The following is a 23,182-nucleotide window of genomic DNA, read 5'->3' as shown; positions in this document are numbered from 1 at the left end:
GAAGGGTTTTGGGCAGTCTAGATCGGGGAAACAAGTGCAAAGGCCCTGAGGCGGGAAAGAGGCCGAAGAGCTTGAGGACTGGAAAGATGACCGGTGAGCTAGAGGAGGCGAGTGAGGGGCGAGGGGTGTGACGAGGGGCCCACAGGCCGTGGGACGAGTCTGGGTTTGATCCTGTGCAGCATGGCGGAGGACTGCAGAGACTGAAGCAGAAAGCACCACAGTCTGGTCGGCATCATTAAAAGCATCCATCTGGCCACTTAGGGAGAACAGATGATTTGGGGTGGTGGGGGGGAGCAAGAGAGGATACGGGGGACCAGTGAGGCAGGTCATCCTTTCACTTGTTCCACACGTGTTTATTCAACAACGTTCTGACGAAATCTCAGACAAACACACAGATGGAAACAAACAAGACTCATTAGCTGGGGCCTGACTCCAGAGGTGCAGGAGCTTACAGGAGGAGCGTACAACAAACGGAGAGGCAGGAAGTCTTCCTGCATTTCAGGAGGCCCTGAAGGATGGCTGAAGGGTGTTCAGGGATGGACACCGTCCGGGCAAAGGCTCAGAGGTGGGGAAAGGTTGGTGTGAACAGGAGCTGTACTCCTATCTGTACTGAATGACTCGTGTACTTAGTGGATGAAATAACTAACTGAGGAGAGAGGAATGGGAAGAAGGTGAAGCTGGAGGGAGGTGCTGGAAGGGTAGATGGGGATAAATCATGGTAGCGCTGAACAGGGGCCAAGGAGTCTGAGCTCCGTCTGCTTGGCAACAGGGAGCACTGAGCCCTTGCCCACAGAGTGGCTGGCCAGATGGACGTTCTGAGCAGGGCCCCCTGGTGGCCATGCACGGCCAGGGAGGAGGCTGGAGGCAAGACTGAGGGAGAGACGGCAAAGCCTGGCTCCCCCGTCCCATTCTGATGATATGATTAATAATAATAAATAGCTGACACTTTATAGAGCTTCCTAGGAGGCAGGCATTGTTCTAAGCTCTTTATACCCATTAACTCATTGAACCAGCAGGACTCCAGAAAAGTTGGCGCTACACTGTACTCCGGTGTGCAGGGAAGGCGACTGAGGCAGAGAGAGGTTACGTCACTTGCTCAAGATCACACAGCAAGGAAGCACTCGGGCTGGGAAGCAAGCCCATGTGCTCAGACTCCAGGGCCCACTCTTAACCACTGTCCTTGGCTGTCTTCTCCACCTAGGATCCCACAACTCTACATTCGGGTAGAGAAAACCCTCACACGATGCCCCTGACTGCCTGCTGAGGCCTCAAGAATATGCCAACGAGCCCCTCAAAGCACGAGAACTGACCAGCTCCTGCTCATGGCTCTACTGCTGATCTGCCAGACCAGAGTGAGTCCCTGGACATCTCTGAGGGACACCTGTGTCTGGTCTGCAAAGCGAGGACGAGAACGCCTTCTTCACAGGATGGACAGGAGAACCGCGTGTTTCGAGCCAGGGTGATACCCACATTAGTGAGGAGGCAGCCGGCAGGAGATGCACAGGGCCTGCGAGTCATGCCTACCCTCTCCACGATGGCTGTGGTCACTTCCCCATTTCAGAGGCGAAAACTACGAGGCTCAGAAAGCAACAGCCCACCCAGGGGACGCAGCCCCTCAGTGGCAAAGCTGGGGTCTGAAGTGCCCAGGAGGCACTTAAGGAAAGTAGTCACCGCTCTGGCCCAAGGGTGGCCCCATTGTGGCTCCGACCCTACCAGGGTCACCGGGTATCCTAGAGGGTGAGAATGAAGAGCAGGCTGCGCTTGACTCCTGGGGCCCAGGCCTGGCATTGCCGAAGTGTCAGCGCGCAGGGTCTCCTGAATGTCCTCTGCACCAGTGGGCAGCTGTGTTGGGTGCACAGGCTGTGTGTAAGTGACCCTGTTCTTGGCTTGATGTCTGGCCCGAGGCCTCACCCTTTCCCCTGGAGGATTGGGGTGGTCTTATGACCTTTGGGGGTGGCGGCCAGTACCATGGACAGAGTCCTGGTGTTCTGGCTGTCACTGGGCAACCTTGGGCGACTCTGCCCTGGGCCCCGGTCCTCCGAGTCCAATGCACACAGTAGGATGATGGGGGCGGGGAGGGGGCTGGCTTCCTCCCAGGGGTGCCCTTCTCAGCTGGGAGAGCTGGCTGGAACTGCCACACTCCCCCCAGCCCGGGTGTCCCTCTGTAAAGGGGTCCAGTCACGGCCACGAGGGGTGAAGGGACACATGTGGACGGCGCTGCGCACAGAAGCCCTTGGTTAATGACGCTGTTACCGGTAATCTGGTTACCATGGGGGCTGTGGTGAGGCTCGAGGAGGTCCCCAGGGGAAAGCTCTCGGGTCACTGGTCAGCACCAGCCTCCATTCACCTTTACTTGCCGTGGTCCCACTGTCTAGCTCTGACCCTGGAGCTCAGAGATTTCTGGAGAAGCTTCTGAAGGTCCCAGGGTGAGGGAAGCTGTTCCCTCTGCCTGCAGATGTCTGGGCAGACCCTGGCCTCCGAGAGGGCAAAGAAACACCCACAACCAGCCTGGACCTCAACCCCCAGTCACCCTATATTCTATTCCGACTGACTGAGTGTGGGTGGCTACAGCCATGGCTCCTCCCAACACTGGCCGCATTTCATAGATGAGGAAACTGAGGCCCACTGAGGCGCAAGGACCATGGTCGGCGAGGCCACACCTTGGGCACAGCAGTTACTCGTGGTCCAGCCAACAGCTGGGCGTCTGCTCTCACCTACCGCCTTCTACCTGGGGCTGCACCTGGCCTGACACATGCTAAGTCCTCAGCCAATATTGGTTTTATCGATTTCTATTCTCTTCCCTTTTCAAGATCCTCCCTCTGAGCTTGGAAACTTGAAATTGGCTGGGGGTGGGAATGGGGAGAAGGGCCTGGTTTTAATCTGAAGTGAGTCATGTAAGTTGATAAATTTAGAAGTGGCCTTAAGAGTTCTTAATCTCCTGCCTTCAGATAGTTGCTAGGAAGAGGCTGGTTCTCAGCGACCTCCGCATCGCAAATATACAGGACTGCAGGGCCGCAGTTGGTGCCCCCGCCCCCTACCAGCAGACCCTGCTCCCCAGTGCTGGGCTGTTAGACCTTCGGCCTGCCTCCTCCTCTGGAATCATCCTGGGGTGAACAGGAGCGACTGCTGTCTCAGGCTTGCTCCCAGGAAGCCCAACCTCAGATCCCCAAGGATGTGCACACAGAGCCACAGGCTCCTTCTCTTCCAGCCCCGGCCCTTCCCTGTAACCTTGACTATCAGCAATGTCTGGGAAATTTTGAATCTTAGACATTTAAAGTCCCAGGGGGCCCATCTGGCTCCTAAGTCCTCATTTCAAAGGTGGGAGATTGGTGCCCAGGGAGGGACCGTGACGAGTCCAAGGTTACTTGGAGTGTCTGTCAAGGGCCAGCTGCACCCCGGTCACAGAATGGATTGGGACGGGAGAGGGCGAGCAGAGACCGGGGTGCAGCTGGCCCTTGACACTGTGACCCTGGCACAGCTCGGCATCTGGACCAGCTGGCCAGCGGGGCTTTAGCTCCCTCCAGGAGGGAGCTTTGCTGTGTCAACTCTGCAGCGGTCCCCAAGAAGGCGCTTAGAGGCCAGCAGGGCTGGCAGGTACACCCGCAGGGTGACTGGGGTGGCAGGCTCTGTAGGCCTTGGGCTTGGCTCAGCTCAGCCCCATCCCCTGCACCGTGGGGAACAGGCAGAGGCATAACGGAAGAAGAAACCACTTCTGATGGGAACCCCAACCTGGAAGACACTGCATCTGGCTGCCGTTTCTTCTTGAAACCCACCCTCCCCCGGGCAGGAACCTCGTTCTCCATGAGAATCACAGAGTTCCAGACTGACACGGGCCAGGAGGAGACATCAGACTGGTGCCTGGAGGTCAGGAGAGCAGGTCAGGTTCCTGCTCTGGGGAGGGCCAGCTGTGTGACCTTGGGCAAGCTGACATAAAACCTGGACCTCAGCCGTTTCATCTGTAAAATGGGTGCCGTCTTGCTAGTATTTTATTGAGCCCTGTGTCCATTTTCACTACCATTTATGGAACTAGAAGAGACTCATTAGAAGCTCATTGAATAATAATTGCTTACACTTCAGTCAAGCACTTCCTCCAGGCACTTTAATTCTATTTAATTCTCACAGCAATCGAATGAATTGGATACTTTTGTTACATCCATTTTAAGATGGTGGGACCAAGGCACAGAGAAGCTATGAAGCTGGCACAAAGTCACACAGCAAGGAAGCGCTGGAGCAGGAGTTGAAATCCTAGAGTCTGGGCTTTAAACTCCTCCCTGTACTACCATCTTCGTTGTTTGCTCTGAACTGGCAATTTTTAGGCACCTACTGCATACGGGTACTCTGCTGGGCACGTGGTACACACAGGAGCTTGTTAACTTCTCACGACAGCTCTGGGAGGCCGGGATCATTTCAGAAGAGGAAATGAGGGCTCCCGTGAGATGCACAGAAACACCCAAGATTCCACTGCGACTCAGCTGGGCATGCAGGTGGGAGATGGCTCTGTTCTCCCCGCCTGGTGGCCCTGTCCAAGTCCTTGATAGGTTATTATCTTATTCACCGTATTTCAGTGAAGCTAAGATGCATCTGCTGGAAGAAGCATCGCTACTTTATGTACGCGTCAGAAAGAGAGAGGCATGGCTGGGTCTACTGCGTGCCCTGATTCAGAGATGTCAAAACGTGCACCACGCCATCCCCATGAGACTCAGCTTTCACCACCATGCCCTACTAGGGAGGTGCTGCCCCCATTGACAGCTGAGGGCACTGAGGCCCAGAGGGGAAGGGCACACAGCTGGTCAGCACTTGGTCCTGAACCACCGTCCACATCACCACTCAGCCAGGCCATGTGGGACCTCCCCCTGACCCCCTCTCCCCCTGGCGCCTCAGGTCGAGGAGCAGACTCGGGCAGCTGGAGCCCAGAGCCCCTTGTTTCCCCAACAGCCTCCCCAGGATCCTCCTGCCCTGCCCGGCCTGGACAGGAAGTGGTGGCAGCTCAGCTCCCGAGCTACCCTGGAGCCGGCACTCAGTCTAGGGAGGCCAGGCTGCAGCGATGCCTCTGGGCCAAACTGCCCACAGCTCCTGCAGTGCAGCCCCTGGGCAGCCAGGCGTGGGCGGGTGAAGCGGCCTGGGCCGGCATGGAGAAGTCCAGACCTTTGTAGACAACTTCCCTTGCAGTGGCAGGAGAAGCCTGTAGAGGCCCGCTTCCTTCCCCAGGAGCTACAAGGCTCCTGGACCCCAAACACGGCCATCCACTCATGGCGTCCCCCGACAAGCTCTTCCAACCCCAGGCTTCACTACAGCACAGCATCTCTGGGTCTTTGAAAATCAAATCCACTCCAGCCCTGGGACCAGGATTTGCCCCTTCTGCAGATATCTTTAAGGAAGTCCTCTGGGGGCCCTCCCCCAAAAGCAGGACAGAAATGCAACGTCTTTCAAACACCTGATGCGGTGGGGGCTTCACTTGTGACAGTTTTCTGTCCATCACATCGTGCACAGATATGTTTGTGAGATACGGTTCTTCAAGCTCAGAGAGGCAAAGCTCAAGGTCACACAGCAGCAAACGCTGGCACTGGGATTTCAATTCAAGTCTACCTGATGGCACGAGAGGCGATTACTTTAACACTGACCTCTGGGCAGGCCCTGAGCTGAGCGCTTCCTTTGCATTACTTCACCAAATTCTCCCACAAGCAACAGTATAATAATAACAACAACACTTTTCTTACTCCCCATCATACAGATGAAGAAACATCCTCTGGGCCCTCAACTGCAACACAGCACAAGGCGCTTGATTTGAAACCCATTTGCCTCTCACAACTGAGAAGGTGGCTACTGGTGTTACCCCCACTTAATGGAGGAGTAAACTGAGGTTAAGTCACTGGTTCAACCACACACGGCTATTTCACGGTGGAGCCACTTGTTAGCATATGGCTTGGATTAAGCAATTACCCTCCCACACATTAAGTTAAAAAAATATTTGTAAAATGCTTGAGGATACATTTTAACTATTAGAAATGACTATTAGGATTAGCATTTTAGAACTTGGCTATGATCCCACAGACTGAGTGGCTGCTGTCCCATTCTCCAGAAGAGAACCCTGAGGTTCACAGAAGGGACTGTGGGATCTCAACCTTCTGCCCTGCACTGGTCTTCAGGGGCCAGCAGGGCTCACTCACGCCCCGCCAGCTACCCTGCCCACTCTTAGCTCTTCTCTCCCCAAGGCCCTGCAGGCTCTGGGTGAACACAGGGCTGGCTGGAGGTCTTGCCCTGTGGGTTCCTGGCTACGTGGAGCCCCCATTCAGCAGCTGTACCAAGGGAGGAAGGAGAAAGTGCACTGGAGACCTAGGTACCTTCTCAGCTCTGCCCCTCTTTTGCTGGGTGACTTGGGCACTTCTGAACTCCCCAGGCCTCAGTCTCTTTGTCTGTAAAATGGGTAACAGTGAGGAAATGCAGCAATGTGCGTTGGATTCACTGGCAGTAAAGGGGCTTTCTAGTAGCTCAGACGGTAAAGCATCTGCTTGCACTGCAGACCTGGGTTCGATTCCTGGGTTGGGAAGATTCCCCCAGAGAAGGAAATGGCAACCCACTGCAGTATTCTTGCCTGAAGAATCTCATGGACAGAGGAGCCTGGCAGGCTACAGTCCATAGGGTCGTAAAGAGTTGGACACAACTGAGCAACTAACACATACATGGCAGTAAATGCTCAACAAATACAGTCATCCCAAGACCCCCGGCAAACATAGAAACTCGGGATGCTCAAGTCCCTTCCAGGAGGCCCTCTGTATTTGGGGGCTACACACCTGCAGGTACAGTGGCTGGCTCCATTCGTGACTGCAATGGGTTGCATCGTGTCTACCCAAATTCAAGCCTACTTGGCACCTCAGAAGGTGCCCTTATTTCGAAAGGGGGTCTTTGTAAATCTCAGTCATCCTTGATTTAGGGTGGGCCCTGTATTCAGTGACTATAAAGAGGAGGTGAAAGGGGAGAGGACACAGGGTGAGATGAATACGGATTTGAGAGGGAGTGACGCGGCTGTAAGCCAAGAAACGCCTTGTATCGCCTCTCTCGGGGCCTCTAGGGCGAACTGGCCCTACCAACACCTTGATTTCAGACTTCCAGCCTCCAGAACTGTGAGAAAATAACTTTCATTGTTTTAAGCCATTAAACAGTTTGTGGTCGTTTGCAACGATGGCCACAGCAAACACACACAGCAGTTGTAACTGCTGTGGTTGATCACGCCTCCGACTCGCCCTGGCTCAGCCTCTTCACCCCGAGGGCCGGCTGGCAGGAGAATCTGCTCCCACTGAGGACATGAGGCGGGTGGGATCACGGCCCCCGCCTTCCAGGGGGAGCATGGGACCAGGGTGCCATCACAACTTGCCCAAAGTCACTGATCCATGCCAGAGGTGGGCCTGGAAACCCGGTCACTCAATCCTCAGACCAAGGTCATCTCCCCTACACCCGGGGCCTCTGCAGCCTCAGGGACCCCAGTCCTGGTGTCCCTTCCCCTGACCACATCTGGCCTGGCCACCTTGCTCTGCACGGAACCCTGCAGAGGCTTCTTGAGTTGTGCAGGATGCTTCCGAGGGCTGGAGGGCAGGGTGAAGCCCTCAACACGTCACCCGGCAATCACATTACTTCTTTTTTAACTGCTGTCACCCTGCAGTCCTATGAAGTGGGCAGACTGGGAAACACAGTCCCACTTTACAGATCCCAAACCGAAGCTCCAAGAGGCGGCAGGGCTGACACAAGGGCACGCAAAAGCCGCGGAGGTAGGTTCTAAGCTCACAGCTTCCGGTTCTCAGTCTCCAGTTTCCACTCACTAAGCCATGAACACAAGCCACATCCTGAGCCCAGCACCCTCTCACTCGCGCTTTACCGCAGCCTGGGACGTGGGTACCATTGTCATCCACTCCACAGATGGGTGAACTGGGCAATGGTGGTCACCTGGAATGCCAGGACACACCGCCTCCATCCACTTTCAGCTCTCAAAAAGTGACACAGTGAAGTCACTCAGTCGTGCCCGACTCTTTGCGACCCCATGAACTGTAGCCTACCAGGCTTCTCCATGGGGTTTTCCAGACAAGGATAACTGGAGTGGGTTGCCATTTCCTTCTCCAGGGGATCTTCCCCACCCAGAGGATCGAACCCAGGTCTACCTGCATTGCAGGCAGGTGCTTTACCCTCTGAGCCACCAGGGAAGCCTCTCAATGAGGGGTAAAGCCAGACACCCAGTTGTCTCCACCCAGGAGAACATTCTCCCTAAATACCTTGTTTCAGGCTCCTACAGAGAGAGAGAGGGATGAACTAGCGCAGGTTCAATATTCAGACTTTGGAGAGAGCAGGTTGGGCTGGTGGGGCGTGGGGGTCGAGATTCCAGGCATGAGGCCCGCCTGGCCTCCCAGTCTGCACTGTGTGCTCCAGGCAGGGCTGGGGGAGGCGCCTGTCCACCCCTACATCGTGTGTGTGCATGTGGCACCCAGATCCCGCACCCCAGACAGCTCTACCGCAGCCCTTTGGGAACTAAGGAGGCTGAGAGGAGCTGCATTCTGTAGCCCAGGCTCCTCCACAGCCCCAGCCTTGGCCGTGCACCTACTACATGCCAGCTGCTTCTCAATATCAATCTGAATAAACCGTGCATGCTCAGTTGTGCCCAACTCTTTGCCACACCATGGACTGCAGGCCAGGAGGCTCCTCTGTCCATGGGATTCTCCGGGCAGGAATACTGGAGTGGGTTGCCATTTCCTCCTCCAGGGGATCTTTCTGACCCAGGGATTGAACCCGTGTGTCCTGCACTGGCAGGCAGGTTCTCTACCTCTGAGCCACCCAGGAAGCCCTGAGTTAAGCAGCCCTGCTTTAAAACTATCTCCGTTCTAGAGAAGGGCAGAGTGGAGTTACAGATACGAGCCTTGTCACCACTGTCAGGACACGGCTGGGGTGAGGCATCCCCAGGGCTCAGGGCTAAGGCCCAGGGAGTCTCCTTGGAGCCCTCCTCCCAGCCACATGGGACCTGAAGCTTGCCTGGCTCCCAGAGAGGCCTGATTTAACTGTGCACGTGGAAGTCAGGGGCTGGGGGTCGGACGGAGGACTGGAGGGCTGGACAGCCAAGGTTCAGTCTCCTTCTGCTGCCAACTTGCCAGGCACCCTCAGTTTCCCAGGAGGTGGTGGTGGCTGGGGAGCCGCCTGATGGCAGGCACCCCCAGCTCCAAGAGTCCGTGAGCTCCAAAAGCTCATTCTTACGCCCCTCGGCTCCTCCCTCCCCGGGGTCTCAGAGCCGTAGGGATGAGAACGCAGGGACTCTGATGAAGAGGCAGTCCCCAGGACCTCCTGACATACTGGGGGACCCAAAGATCTGCCCCCACAGGTGATTCTTTAGGTTCCCATCCTTGTCTCCGCTCCTGACCTTGGCCGATCACAGCAGCAAGGTGCTCTGCTGCCCCGGCTCCTGGCCTTGACTCCAGGCATGGCTCTGTACACAGCTCTCTGCGGGAGTCCAGGGCCCCGGCCAGCTGCAGGCCAGGCAGGGCAGGGACAGGTCTGCCCTGGCCACACGTGAAGACACTGAGATGCTGAGACAGAGAGACTTGCCCAAGGTCACACAGCTTCCTGGGGAAAGAGCCTAGGCCTGGCATGGGCAGCCTTTTACCTTAGACTCAAATATCTGGGGGAAACCAGTGGCCCAAACAGGCCTCTGCTGCAGGGTGCCTGGGACCAGAGGGGGGTTGGCAAGACTCCGCACTCTCCACTGAGCACAGTATGACCTTGGACAAGTCCCTTCCCCTGGCTGGGTGTAGGTGTCAATTCCGTGGGGTCGCGGGGTGGCAGAGGTATCCGGCTGCCCAGGACAGGGCCACACCTGCCTGGGGAGGGTTCCGCCTTCAGCCACAGGAGACCCTCTGGACCTTTTCTTGGAGCCTCACCCCCAGATCCTAAGATCTTGGCTGGCTGGCGCTCAAGAGGCTGGCAGCCCAAATTGGAGCTGGCCTTTCACAGGACGGGAGAGGAGGAGGGGGTCTCAGGGGTCAGGCAGGGATCCTGGCGGCCTAGCCTACCCCCCATCTCTGCCACGTTCCAGCTGTGTGACCTTGGGTAAGTGCCTTCACTTCTCTGTGCAGCTTCTTCATCTGGGATTTGAGGATAAGAAGGCTATGGGAGGCCTCACTGAAGTGCCAACCACGGAGTCATTAGCTCCGTGAAGGCTAGCAGGCTTATTATCATCTGTCCCGGTGTCCTTGACCCGCACCTGTCCTGGGTGGAGAGAGAGAGGGTGGGGGGAGGGGTGGGGTGGTCAGTGGGAAAACAGAGGGAGGGGACCAGCCACGGGCAGCTTTTCTGACTTTCGGATTGAAGAAGACTTTGGAGGCTGCCAGAGGCATCCCACGCCCCAGCTCTCAAAGACCCCACACCAGCGTGCCGGTTTTCAGGTGCCCAGAGAAGGGGGTGGCGGGGCTAGTCTGGGCTCCTGGTGGTCTGGGTCATGGGCAGAGGCCACCCTCGCCTCCTCCTCTGTTTCCTTTCCAATTCCAGGCACTTCTGCAGAGCACCAAGAAGCCAAGATGGCCTTGCTGAGCGCAGGCACGGCTTCCTGGGAATGTGGGCTGGCCCTCCCCTCAGGCCTGCATGGGGCCAGGTGTCCCTCTGCCCCACAGGCAGCCCCCTGGGGCGCACCCAGGAGGTTCCTGCACTCCCACGAAAGATGCCTGCCTATCGAGGGGCCAGTGTGTGCTACGTCTCTGCCTGGGCCATCTTAGCACCCGGGCAACACACATTCGCCCATGGGTACACTCCAGCAGGCCCCGCACCTGCCAGTGCATGGATGGGCATGCGGATGGCACGCAGGACGCCACATGTGCGTGCCTGTCACTTTCACAAGCCACAGTCACGGCTGCTACGGGGCCTGGCGGCGTGGGCCGATTCACCCATGGGCAGCCTATGGCATTTCTGGGTTGGCGCTGCTCACACGCGTGTGAGGGCATGCTGCCCTCACAGGTGTGAGTGTGTGTGTGCACTTGCAGGCACATGCATGCTGCAGTCGTGTAGATGCTGTATTCTGCAGGTGAGCAGGTGGTATTCAGGGCTGTGAACTGTGTTCACATGTGCTGGGGTGTATCTGGGGGCACCGGCACGCCATATGTGTGTGTATAATTTGAACACATATGATGCACTACTCTGTGTACTATATTTGTATATGTGCATCTGTGCAGATCTGTGGATGTATGTGTGCCCTGACGAGAACGGGACTAGGGGGGAGTATGAAGGTGGCTGAATAATATGGGCCACCCGCCTCTTTCCTGGACACCACCCCCCTCACCAGCAGGGTTCCCCCAGAGACACAGCCCCCTCCCTGCCTCTGCTCTTCCAGCGAAGTTAACAGGCGGAGGGCCCCGGGGCCTGAGCTCCAAGCCCCCTCCTCGTGCACACGTCAAAGAAGAATTTCTCCGGATGGCGCCCGCCGCTCCTGGAGATGCCCCAAACGTCAGCTCTGCCTCCTCCCAGCGACCTGGAGAGCAATGCAGGCAAGGAGAGGAGCCCGCTCCGTGCCGCGCAAGGGGGCTTCAGCGTTGCGCCTAGACCCTCTGCTGGTGGAGCCTGCCTGCTCACTTACCCTTCTGAAGGTCGAGCCAGGTTGGGCCGACCCCTCCCCACACGACCTGGGTGAGCAGAGGACAGCCGTGGCGTGGACCGGCCACTGGGCTAGAACGGGTGGCTGCCACGCTGCCACGGCAGCTCATCCTAGGGGCATGCAGAGGCCCCCTGCTGGATTTCCCAACCTTGACCCTGCCTGGGGGCAGGGAGGAGGCCCCCTGCCCGATGCCTAGGGCTCAGCCAGGGGCCACCGAGGCTGGCTGGGGCTTTGGTGCAAAAGTGCCAGCTCTACCACCCAGCATGACTGCTGCAAAACGGCTGGGCATGCCACTCCTGCTCCTCACCAGGCGTCTCAGGAACCCGGGGGACTTGCCCCTGCCACCACACGCCCGGCTGGCCTGACCCGGGGCGGGGTGGGGGGGCTCCCCAGTACTCCGCAGCAGCCCACCCCACCGAGGGGACCCTCCACGGGGGCCTCCCTCTGCCTCTTTCCCGGGACTCTGGCCGCGGCGGGCAGGGGGCAGCCTCCGGTCCCCTGCGTCTCCCTGGGACGAAGCTCAGAAGGAAAAGAACCTTGCCCCCACTGCCTGCCGGCCGGCCCTTGCATAACGTCCATTAGATGCATCCGCTGCCCAGAGGCGGCCAGAATGTGCCTGAGACCCGGGGCATCCGCCTGTCCGAGGCCCCCCTGCCCATGTCCCTGGCGCCCCAGCCCTCCCCCCACAGCACATGGACCCTCACACTAGTGTCTCCCTCAGCGGGCCGGCTCCTAGTGCAGCCTGAGCTGCTGTCAGATAAACAAGCCCGGCTCTTACCCACCCCCCCTCCCCCCACCAACGCTGCCACCGCCACCACCATCAGCACTGGAAAAAAAAAAAAAAAAGAAATGAAACAAAATAAAATGGATGAGGGAGGAAGGGGAGAGCGAAATGGGGCGCTTTTTATTTTTTATTTCTCATGCTGGGGGATGCCGGTACTTACTTGGCTACGAAAATCGCCACAAATCCGGCACGGTTTCCAGGCGGGCAGCCCCGGAATCGCGGTGCGGCAGCTGGTCCCGCGGCTGAGCCCAGCCGGCGTGCCCGGGTCCCTCTGCAGACTGTACCATCCTGCCCGAGCAGGTGGGGGGGCGGGGGGGAGGTGGGAAGGCGCCGGCGCCGGCTTCTAGGAGAGCATCTAGCCGGCAAAATGCAAGATCTCGGGGGAGGTGGAGGCCGCCCCTGTCGCTGCACAGCCGCCCAGGCTGGGGGAGGGGGCACCGGAGGACGAGGGAGGGGCGCGGGGAGGGCGCGTTCTGATGGGGGGCTGGGGGAGGCGGGGGGCGGGGGCGGCGGTGCGCGGACCGAACCACCACCGCCACCGCCACGGTGTTGTCTGCGGTTTTAATTCTCCCCGTGGGGTCATGAGGAACCGAAGCTGGCAGAGTCCAGGAATATGCCCGCTCCCCCAAGCAGGAGGGGATGTCAAGGGCATGGTGGGGGTAGGCTCGGGACTGCGCTGGAGGGGAGGGGGTCCTTCGGGTGAGCGGTGGACGTGCGGGGCGGGGCGGCGGGGCGGCGGGGGCGGGGGGGGGGGGCTGATAGAGAGGGGAGGATTTTGCCCATACCGCCCTACTTTCCCTTACTTTCCGAGGGACCCATTCAGCTAGGCAGGGGCTCTGGTACCCCCTCTTTTTGAACAGGACACCCCCAGACCTGGGGGGGCAAAGGTCACATGGGGAGCGGGTGGACTCAAGACAGACTAAACACAACTGTGGTTGTAGGACCAATGGAACCAAGCCGGCAGTGAGCTCCCTGCTGCCATGGGAACACAGCCCCAGGACCCCCACAGCCCCTGGACCCACCGCAGCCCCACTGCGGGCTGGGAGCACCCCCACCTGCCTAGGGGCTGCAGGTCTGCAGAGGACTCTCTCCAGGGGCCATTTCTCCACTCACAAGTGCCCCCTGGCAAAGGGCTGCATATGCCTTGCACCTCTCCAGAATTTGCAGGGTGATGAGCTGGGGGTTGATGGTGTCCAGAAGACCCCAGAGACCCCCAACAAGGAGTCTGCAAGAATGGGATTCCCCCAGCCAGTTGCCGGCTTCTTCCCACCTCTTCTCTGCAGACCTGCTGCCCATTTACCTCCTGATGGGTGAGGAGGCCAGCCCTGGGAGCAAGGGTAGGAGGTCACAGTGCATGCAGGGGCCTCTCTTAGATTCCGGAGCCTCCCCCTCCACCGGCCTCCTCCCTCCTCCTGCTTGGCAGGAGCCACTGAAGGCGGAAGGACCTTTAGGACAGTGTCTCGGGGCACCTGTCCGCACGGAAGGGGTGCTATAGGGGCAGGGTGAGGGCTGGGGGTGCCCTGGGAAGCCGCTCCAGACTTCAGCTGCCTCCTTCCCCTGCCCCCTCTCCCAGCCCACTTCTGAGCTGCCCGCTGGAGCGTCCCGAACTGCCGCTCCATCCCTGGGCTGGCACAGAATATCAATTTGTCTCGTTAAGCTGAAAGTCTGCACTGCACCAAAATCAGAACCCGGCCCGGGCAGAGGGGCCACGAGAGGCAGAGAACGGGGAGCACCAGCAGCCACACAGATACCCCCTTGCCCTTCATCACAACCAGCCCCGCCGGGGTCCCCTTCTGCCACTGGGCCAGGCGAAGTGCGATGCAGGAGGCTGGTGAGAAGCTGAGGGTGCTACGCGCGCGGGGTGGCCTGGGCTCCCCTGGGGCCAGCAGAGGGGGCACTGGGCTGCGTTCCAAAGGAACAGCCCTGGACGCCGCTCAGGGAGGCTGGGACGTCCCGCCTCAGCCCCTTCTCAGGGGGTGCCGACAGGGGTACTCCACTGGTCCCCCTCCACTCAGACTCCTAAGACATACTCTACTTCAGGAGGGGCCATACCAGGAGTACCCCCTTCTCCAGGGCCTGGGGCGGGGGGAAGCCTTTGCCCCCCAACATGGGGCCAAGTAAAAGTGTTGGAGGTGCTGGGGTGAGGGTGAGCGCAGAACGGCAGAGGGGAGAGGCCCACTTCAGCTCCTGTCCGGTGGGAACAACGGTGTCTGGGCCAGGAATCCCACCTTTATGACTGTGAGATGACTGGGGGCACACACGGCTCTTTCCCTGTGATTACAAAGCAAACAGCCCTGCAAGGGGCCGCTTATAAGCCACCATCCAGAAAGAATAATCCCCTCCGTGTCCAGTGCGTTTTAGTTCTCAGAGGCCACCTGCAAAACAGTAAATCACTTACTTCTCACAAGTATGCTGGAGAGAGCACCCATATTACAGATGGGGAACCTCGGTGGGCCCGAGGCATTGCAGTGGCCAGGGCAAGGTCCCTCAGTTGGGAAGGGGGCAGACGGAACCCGTGCTTCAAGCCTGAGGACTACAAGCCCAGGGCTCCCTACACATGAAGGCAGACACAGGCCACCTGAGGGCCCACACTCATCCGCTTGGCTGTCCTAACAGGGACAGCCTGTTACCTGACCCCTGTGAGGGCTGGGCTGAGCCTTCAGTAAGGGATACCAAACTCTTGGGAGCTCATGGGTTTTGGTTCTCAGGATCTAAGCCTAGCACGGCATCTGGCTAAGCTCCCATCTCTTTGGCATTTCAGGCCTGTGTACTTCAGCCTCTGCATCCATGCCCCAAGTACAGGATACTCCCTAACTTTTGAGGCAGTCCAAGTGTTAAATGGCAGAGTTTGGAAGCTTTCCTTATGTTAGGCCCACAGACTCCTACTCATCCTTCAAAGTCCAGCTCAAATGCCCCTGCCTTACCCCTCCCCTGGAATCAATTCTGATTCCGGCAACAGAATTGGTCCATAACTCTGGCCCAGCTCTGACCACATTTCACATCTGTCTCCCTTCCAGGCTTGTGACCACATCAACTCTGTCTGCAAGTTCCAGCTCCCAGCACACGGTAGGTGCCACAATAAAGGCTTGAGTGAATCTGCTGTTGTGTGGTTTTACGTTATCAAATACCGCAGCGTGAAAGACGCTTATCCAGCTCTCCTGTTTTATAGCTGAGCAAACTGAAGCCTCAAGAAAAAAGGTGTCTGGGGCTCACCAAGGTCATTCCTAAGCGTGAAATCTGGCCACAGACATTCATCCCTGGCCCCCTTTGCCTCCCCCTCTGACAGCAGACACACCTGGGGCATCTGGCCTGTCCTTCCAGGATATGTTGGGGGTAGGAGGTACTGGACAGGCAGAGGCGTTGTGAAATCAGACAAACAATGAAACTAGTGTTGCAACTCTGGGAAGGTTGGAAATGACAGGTCAGGGTCACCTACAGGGAAGTGGGAGAGAGAGGCAGGGGCCAGCCAGGAGGAGTGCCCAGAGCTTCTGCCTCCAGCATGATCTCGCTTGTGGGGAACACGGCTTGAGGTCAGGGTTGGGGGAAGATCTGAGAAACAGGGTAGGGTTCAGGGGAGAGCGGTTCCAGTGGGATTTCAACTGGTGTTTAGGTGGCCAGTTTTCTCCCCGGGGGCAGATCCCAGGGCCGAAAAGACAGGGGAAGTGGAGAGGGTCCGTCCACCCAGGGATGAGGGTGGGAGCCTGGCCCAGGCATTTTTCACAGGGGAGGCTGACAAGGTAGGTCCAGACAGGTCTGAGGGAGGCAGAGTGGGATGCAGTCTGAGGCCCGCTGTGTCCCTTCTGGAAGGTAACAGGCTCTCTGTGGCTTTCCCCCCTTGAGGGGAAGCAGAAATGAGAACTACGCTTGCCTTGGCCTTGCCCAGCTCAGGGTCTCCTGAAGCCTGGTCCGGGGTCCTGGGGCAGCTGCCATCACAAGGAGCTGCTGGCTGGGCCCTTTGGGGGATGAGAAGCTATTTCCAAAGGCCCCTGCCATCCCTGCCTTGTCTTACTAATCACTCATGGAGAGTTTGGGCTTCTTCCCATTTTACAGGAGAAAACTGAGGCCTGGAGATTTCGAATGACTTGCTTAGGAATTACAGGGCCAGGGAGGGCCAGAACTCAGATTCGAACCCAGATCTGTGCCACTCGAGATTTGAGCCCATCCATCTGTCCTTGCCTCAAGCCACCCAGCTCTGAGGCCCATGACTCAGACTCTCTGAGGCCCCTGGTCTTTAAGGGGCCACAGAATGTTAGGAGGCCTCGTGACCCAGCGTGGCCTAACTCTTCCCTCGACCACGTTGGGGTCCTCCATCCACTCCCACCAAGGTCCAAAAGTCCCTTGAGACAACCTGGTCTTGGGCTGAGGCTTTGTGGTCAGACAAAGCTGAGTTCAGATCCTGGCTCCTTCATTTACCAGCTGTGTGACTCTGGGCAAGTGACTCAATCTCCCTGGGTCCCCATTTTCTCATCTGCACAACGGGGACAGTAATACCTATCTGGCAGGTCTGCACGCTAGAGTGAATGGCAGCTGTTATTCATAGAAAAAACACAGGGGTCAGCTTCTTTTCCCAATCAGGAAAGGGTGGGGGAGTGGGCCTCATGTAGCCCTTCGTCCCACTGGCGAATGATGGTCCTCAGATGCCACCGGCGGGGCCTGGGCAGGGCCAGCCTCCAGGACTCTGAAAGCCCAGTCAGCCCTGCTGAGTTGCAAACCCGGGTCTCTGCTTCCCGGCCTCCCCCCGGGTCTTGCTCCCTCAGTAAGGAGGGTGCAGGCCTGGCCCCTGGCTACTCCAGCTGCCATTCATACTGACGTCCTACTGGGTGTCTCCCCTGTTGTGAGATTTGCCAAATCCTGAGTGCTAACCCAATTTCAGTCGTGTCCAGCTCTTTGTGACTCTATGCACCATAGCCCGCCAGGGATTCTCCAGGCAAGAAAACTGGAGTGGATTGCCATGCCCTCCTCTAGGGGATCTTCCTGACCCAGGGATCGAACCCACGTCTCTTAATGTCTTCTGCTTTGGCAAGCGGGTTCTTTGCCACTACTGCCACCTAGGAAGCCCTTTCTGGGAGGTAGATCCTATTTTTATCCCCCCACCCCCATTTTACAGATGGGGAAACTGAGGTTCAGAGAGGTGAAACGATGTCCCAGGTCATAGAGTGAGTGGGGGAACTTGGGCCTGAAACAGGGCTGCGTGAGGCCCCATGCTGAGCCCAGGGTCTGTGGGAGGTGAGCGTAAACCCGACCCAGGAAGTCATGCGGGACCTGAATTTCCCACAGATCTGAACACCTCAGAGGACTTACCCTAACCCTCCAGCAGAGTGGAGCAGGTATGCAGCCATGGCTGACTGCACCCCCCAACCATGAGGCCAGGAATAGGGGCTAATTAGGGAGTGGGGACTTTCCCATCTGATAGAACAGAGCCTGGTGAGTCAAAAGCTACTCTGGGAAGACTCCCTGGGGGAGGCAGCCTTTTCCGGGCTTGGGAAACCACGGTCTCATTCCTGTTCATCCTTCAGGTTAATGTGACCGTGTTAATGCACAAATATTTATATACTGCCCACTCCCATCTGCTCATCCTGCCTCCTCACCTTGGTCTCCCCCTGCTATCCTCCTCTGGCTTACCCACCCCCTGCACTCTAAGGCCCTCCCTCAATTACTCTAAACCCCTCTTTGGCTTCCCTGTGCCTTCAGCATAAAACCTAAATTCCTGATCACGGCTTATGAGGCCTGGATGACTGTCCCAGACCCCTCCCCTTATCTTCTGTATATCAAGCCCTTCTAGCTTCTGAAACACACCCCTGCATTTCCATGCCTCTGTGTCTCCGCGTGCACTGTCTGATCTGCCAGGAGAACTACTCATCCTTCAAACTCAGCTCCAGCCAATTCCTCTTCCAGGAAGCCTTCCCTGATTTCTTCTCCATCATCTCTGCCTCCCCCACTTCCCCACCAATAGAGTCACTGTAATTAATTTTTTTATGTATATCTGTCTTGTTCATCACGGAGCAGGGGGGCCGGGTTCCTTGGGGATAGGGAAGAAGTCTCATTTGCCTATTGTATCCCGAGCACTGGGCACACAGCCTTAATAAATATTGATTGAACTGATGAATACAGGTTTGTTGAATGAAAATGCAATTCCCCTGGTGGTTTTAAACTGGCATTTGCATCTCTCTGTGGCTCTGGAAATATTCTTTGGGCTTGCTTGGAGGTCCTGATTAAAGGTTGCTATGTCCTGAATGGGTCAATGAATGGGATTCCTTCTGCCTGCCCATCTTGGGAAGGGGAAAGGAAGACCCCCAACTTCCCTCGGATACCCTGTCCAGAGATGTGTCAACAGGCTTGGGATGCCTCAGCCCGGGCCTGGACTCAAGGTGAGTTATGCCCCCAGGGAAGAGCCCTTGTCCCTAAATGCTCTCTCCTAGATATCCACAGCCTGACATCTCACCATTAGTAATTCATTTCTTTGGATTATTCAGTCATCAAATATGTATTCAGCTTTCACTGAATGTGAGGTACTGTGCTGGGGTCCCTATTTAACATTTATTTGTGTGTATGTGTGTATATATATATATATATATATTTTTTTTTTTTTTTTCATTTCTACTGGAAGACTGACTCCCTGGAGGAAGAAGAGGAGGAGAAAGGAGAAAAACAGAGAGAGTGGGGATGGTGAATCCAGGAATGTCAGGAGAAGAGGGAAGAAAATCTGTTATTTGCTGAGCCCCTACTATGTGCCAGGCACTTAACACAAGAGCTACCATTTTACTCCTCGTCACCACCCCAGGAGAATTTAGTGTTCTCAGGCCTCAGTTTAGAGGAGAAGCAGCAGCCCAGAGCGGGTGAGTAGCTCGCTTAAGGGGACACAGCTGTGTGGAACAGGATCGAGCATTTGAACTGAGCACTGTCTGTGACCTCTGTGGACGTCTTCCCACCCAGGAGGCTGCCCTGACCCAGCAGGGAAAAAGGACAAGGTCAGAGGGGTGACAACTGAGATGCTCCAAGCTGAGAGGCCTGCCTGCTGAGGGACAGGGAAACTGGACGCACGGCTGGGGTTGTGACCAGTGAGAAGTTCAGCCGTGAACGTGGCCTGTGGCTCGCCACAGTGAAAGGCTGGCTGTGGGGGCCACGTGGGCTGTGTGTGAGTGCTCTCCTTTGTGCCAGCGCACAGTCTAGGTACCCACAGCTGACCTGCTATGTGGAGAGGATCGCTCCGGTTTTACTGATGAGAACACTAAGACCTGGAGAATGGGGAGGGTGTTTAGTCCAGGACTGAACAGCTGGAGCCAGAGTCAGAACTCAGATCTCTTCTGGAAGGCTCGTGGAAGGGTGGTGGGCTTGGGGGTTCACCCTTAGGAGCTTTCCAAGCTGCCAAGGCTTTCAGCAGAACGGAAGCCCCCCTTCTTGACCTGTCACTCAAGTCCCCAGCTTCTAAGATGGGAAGGGGCTCCTCTGCTTCAGTCCCCCCTTGCATGCAAAGGCGTCAAGGAAGTAGGGGTGGGTACCCTGAGTTTGGGCACCTGAGCCCAATGGACTAGCCCCAGTCCTGCTCCACCCTGATGGGCTGTGTGACTTTGGGCAAATCCCGCCCCTCCCCATCTCTCTGGCCTCAGGCTCCTTATCTGTAAAACAGGCACACAGCACTATCTGCTTCCTGCCTCCCTGACTGCTCATTTGTTCAACAAAGATATGCTGATGCCCCCCACTTGTCAGGCTCCTTGCTAGGTGCTGAGGATACAGCGGTGACCAGAAAAGCCCACGGTAGCCACTCTCAGGAGGGTTTAGAGACAGCCGTGAAATGAAAGGACCACACAAACCGACCTGCATGTATAAAGGGGTCTGCGATGAAGGAGCAGAGCCTGTGAGCGCCTTAGGCAGGAACGTCTGGTAGGAGTGAGGGAGGAGCTGAAGAAGGTCTCCCTGAGGGGGTGGCGACTGAGCAGGAGCTCACTAGGTAAAAAGTGGTGTTTCTGGCAAGGGGAACGGCATGTGCAAAGGCCCTGAGGCTGGAAAGGGTTTAGCCGTTCTCGAGGGGTACAGAGGCAGCTGGATTGCTAGCCGGGGAGAGTAGGCAAGGGGCTTGCCGTGGGGGGTAGGGCTTGTGGACCAGTTACAGAATGCTGGGAATAGGAGGGACCTTTGAAAGGGACTCGCCTTGTGGCTCAGCTGGTAAAGAGTCCGCCTGCAATGCGAGACACCTGGGTTTGACTCCTGGGTCAGGAAGATCCCCTGGAGAAGGGAAAGGCTACCCACTCCAGTATTCTGGCACTTCCTCGTTGCCTTTGGATGCAAAGGGGGACTGAAGCAGATGAGCCCCTTCCCATCTTAGAGGCTGGGAATAGGAGGGACCTTAGGTTTGAAGAATTAATTAAATGGGATGAGGAACATCAGGCCCATGGCAAGGGCCTGCCGCCGGAGAGAATTGCACAGTGTCACGGGACAGCCACACTGCACGTCACCCGCCTTCCCCAGGGAATGTGTTCACTCAACAAACTGGGACCGGGGCAGACCCTGGGCTAGGGACACACTAGCGTCGACCGGGAGGAAAAACACATCCAACAGACACGTGCAGACTCCCACATGTGCTGGGAGGGGAGGGGAGCCACCCGACAGGAGGAGAAACAGACCAGGAGAGGTGAAGTGGGGGCCCCCACCCCCGGAGTCATAGGCGACTGAGATGGGAGCTTTGGGCTCAGTACTTTTAGTTCAGTGCTCCCGCTAGGGCTCTGATGCTTGCCCTGCTGGGCAGAAGAGACAGTATTACTATGAGTCATAAATCGTACTAATGAGGTGGCATTGGCCGAACAATGATTACTAAATACTGAGTATGTTTGTTCTAAAAAATGATCATGTTTGGGCTCATTTAATTCTCACTCTTTAAGGTAGTTCTGACTATTATCCCCATTTTACAGATGATAAAAACTGAGGCACAGAGAGGTCAGGGACCTTGGCCAAGGTTGTTCAGTAAGTGGCATTGGGATTTGAACTCAGACGTCTTCCTACCCTGCTAGAGGCCTGGGGGATGCTTGGGCGCAGCTAGGCGTGTCCAGCAAGTGGCCCAAGGGAGCAGGGTGGAAGTGAGCTGTGTGGAGTCAGAGGTGGGCTGAAAAGGGAGGTGGGCTGATGGCCTCCAAAGCCGTCCCCATAGGGGCGTCCCGCTTTGTCCCAGAGGGAGTTCTCTCTGGGACCTGCCTGTGGAGCTGGTTCGTGTGGAATCGGGGCCTGTCGGGGCTGGAAAGTGCTGCCCTGCCCCTCCGTAAGCCTAACCTTCCATTTTACGGCGGGGTGGCGGGGCGGGGGGAGCTGCAGGCCTAGGCAGGCAGCTGGCTGCCTTGGACACCTGCAGCTGAGTGCGTGCTGGCTCCAGGGCAGCCTCTAACCCTTTAAGAAATCTCTCCTGTCGTCTCGTAGGGCCTCCTGATCCACACCCGCCTTCATCAGATTAGGGGTCTGAGAGCACCTGCATAGGGGCCAGGCCACCCTGTGAACACCCTGTATCCGTGGGCCTCTGTGGACGGGACTGCTCTCAAGGCTGGGCCAACATCTCACTCCAGGGCCACCGACAGGCTTCCCTGGGAGGTGCAGTGAACCCTGGACCAGGAGCTGGCCGAGGTGGGACTAACTGCCGTGAGCCAGGGGGCATTCCGATCTCCCGAGCCCGCCCTCTTCTCCCCCAGCCTCCTGCTCTGCTAACCCTAGGGGCCAGTTTGCTATGAAGAAAAATCCAAGAAGAAAATAGACCAGTCTTGACAAACTGTAAGCAACTTCTTGGACAAGGGCTGCTGTTTCTTTCTTGGTGGGTTTGGGGGGTGGTGGTGGTCACAGCACAGCAGAGAAGAGTGGATCAGAGGCTTGGGGGTCAAAGACATGGGATTGAACCCCAGCACTTCCACTTACTGGTGGGTAGCTTTGAGTTAGTCATTTGACCAATCTGAACCTCAGTTTCTACACCTGTGAAATGGGAATACCAAGTCTTGTAATTGTGAGAGTGTCGGGAAGCATGAATGACTAACATGTATGCTTGTGGCACATAGTAGGTGCTCAGCAAAGCCTGGCTTGCTTCTCCATCTCTTTCCTGCAAGGTGATACCAATTTTAGGCACAGGAATTCTGGTGACTGATTTCAAACAAAATGAGAGAGAACCGGAAGGTATCGCTGGCTTACTTCTTCAGCGCGAACTGAACACGTGCCACATGCCTGCTGGCATGATGACAGCTCCTGGGGCAGATGGAGAGGAAGGAAGCGGGGAGGGAGGGTCTGCGGAGTCCTGGGTGCTGAGTGGTACCTCTGCCTTAGTGAGGGTTACTTAGGGCCCCACCCACGTGGGGCTGTCTCCAACCTCTCAGGACCTCCCCCAAGGGGTGGTCCTGTCCCAGGACACTACCCCAAGGGTAGCAACCATCTCCTCTGGGCCTTGGTTAGGACTCTCAGCTGCCAGCCCCACACAGGAACCCCATAACCTCCTGCCTGAAAATCCAACCTCCACTCAACTCCCAGAACTACCCTGGGGGCTGGAGGCCGAGCGGTTTCCAGCTCGGGTATGGGCTCTGAACTCACACACCCCTGGGTTCAAACCCAGACGCCATAACTCACTGGCTGCGTGACCTTGGGCAAGTCACTTCACCTCTCTGAGCCCCAGTTTCTTCATCAGGAGGATAGAGATAATGTCGAGCTCAGAGGATTGTGCTGAGAATTCACTGAGATACTGCGTATGAAACACATCACCCATCCACAGTTAACAGTAGCTTAAAAGGGTGCACAAGGCCCCCTCTCTTTCCTTGAAGCAAGAG

At 57.0% G+C, this 23,182-nt stretch overlaps 1 protein-coding gene and 1 long non-coding RNA gene across 18 annotated transcripts in view; one reads left to right on the top strand and one right to left on the bottom strand.

The window, feature by feature from the left end:
- ATP2B2 (ATPase plasma membrane Ca2+ transporting 2) overlaps positions 1 to 23,182 on the bottom strand; it is a 380,950-nt gene that overhangs the window by 164,747 nt on the left and 193,021 nt on the right. Inside the window, exon 1 of one of the 17 annotated variants that reach the window (XM_027522830.1) lies at positions 12,559 to 12,947. The exons of 15 other annotated variants lie outside the window; for them this stretch is intronic. The gene's annotated coding sequence lies outside the window, so the exon portion shown is untranslated. Of the gene's footprint in view, positions 1 to 12,558; positions 12,948 to 23,182 lie in introns of those variants that run through there. One more of the 17 variants, XM_027522818.1, reaches the window with a different exon arrangement.
- LOC113880546 lies at positions 12,971 to 21,699 on the top strand. Its single transcript, XR_003507763.1, has 3 exons — positions 12,971 to 13,057; positions 15,416 to 15,464; positions 19,006 to 21,699. It is a non-coding gene; the product is annotated as an uncharacterized LOC113880546 (long non-coding RNA).

This window comes from Bos indicus x Bos taurus, chromosome 22 (assembly GCF_003369695.1).
Source record: "Bos indicus x Bos taurus breed Angus x Brahman F1 hybrid chromosome 22, Bos_hybrid_MaternalHap_v2.0, whole genome shotgun sequence".
Taxonomy (NCBI): Eukaryota; Metazoa; Chordata; class Mammalia; order Artiodactyla; family Bovidae; genus Bos; species Bos indicus x Bos taurus.
This window is presented reverse-complemented; position numbering and strand designations above follow the sequence as displayed.